This window comes from Hipposideros armiger, unplaced genomic scaffold (assembly GCF_001890085.2).
Source record: "Hipposideros armiger isolate ML-2016 unplaced genomic scaffold, ASM189008v1 scaffold_507, whole genome shotgun sequence".
NCBI classification, from domain to species: Eukaryota; Metazoa; Chordata; class Mammalia; order Chiroptera; family Hipposideridae; genus Hipposideros; species Hipposideros armiger.
In genome coordinates this window covers 817,657-818,644 of record NW_017731857.1, presented here as the reverse complement: position 1 = coordinate 818,644, position 988 = coordinate 817,657, and positions in this window count along the sequence as shown.

Here is a 988-nt window from a genome sequence, read left to right as displayed (position 1 = left end):
AGAATGGAACCGGAGTAGCTGTCCTCTAGGAGGACGAATTTGGGGGCATCTGCCTTCATTCGTTCTGTCGTGGTAGATACATTAGGCCCTGCTTTTCTCTGCAGCCTTATTTCACAGTGTTACTTGTTCAGGTTGCATGGAATCCACTGTGGTTCTTAACCCAATTCTCATCTAGCTCCAAGTTATGACTCATTTTATGCATGTAATTGCCTTACTCTTTCTTTTTTCAGTGGTGCTAAAGGGAGGGAGGGAGGGAGGGAAGAAGAGACGGGAGAGCAGGTCCTTAAGGGGAAGCCTGAAATATGAGCTGAAAGATAGTAATGCCGGCAAAGAAACACTGGCTTCTGCCTGCTCGGATTTCTGGAACTCCAGCTCTCTCTGCCTGGAATGTTGTCTCCATTCCATCTCAGCTTAAAAGTCATCTCCTGTGGGCAGCCTCCTCTGACCCTCCAGACTAAACATACCCTTAACTTTCTGCCCTTATCCTCCTTTATATACTCATGTGATTATGTCCCTTACTGGATCTTAAGATTACAAAGACGGTGTCTTTGTTTTGCTCACAGCATGCTGCCAAGATTTACAGTGCCTGGTGCACACTGGGTCCTCAATAAATATTTGCTAACTGAGAATGACTTCTCTTTCCCCTATTATCTAAACTGAAGTCCTGATTGGGTGTGTGGAGCCTTGAGTCTGCTTGGGGAAAGTGAGGTTTCTCTGGCACTCACCAGAATATTTTGCTTTTTCATCTTACCTTTACTTCAGTATTTTTTTTCACTCACCCATTCTTGTCTCGAGCTTGGCTCAAAGAGTACGAAATATGACTTCGATGTTTTGCTGAAGGATTTGTACCTTTTTATTATCTGTTTAAATATCTTCCTAACCCAAGATTAGTTTTCTTAGTAGAAAACAGTAAGCACTCTGTTAGAAAGCCCCTTGGATAAATGGGCTATAATTTTTATAAATTGGAATTGAAATATTAATGATACTG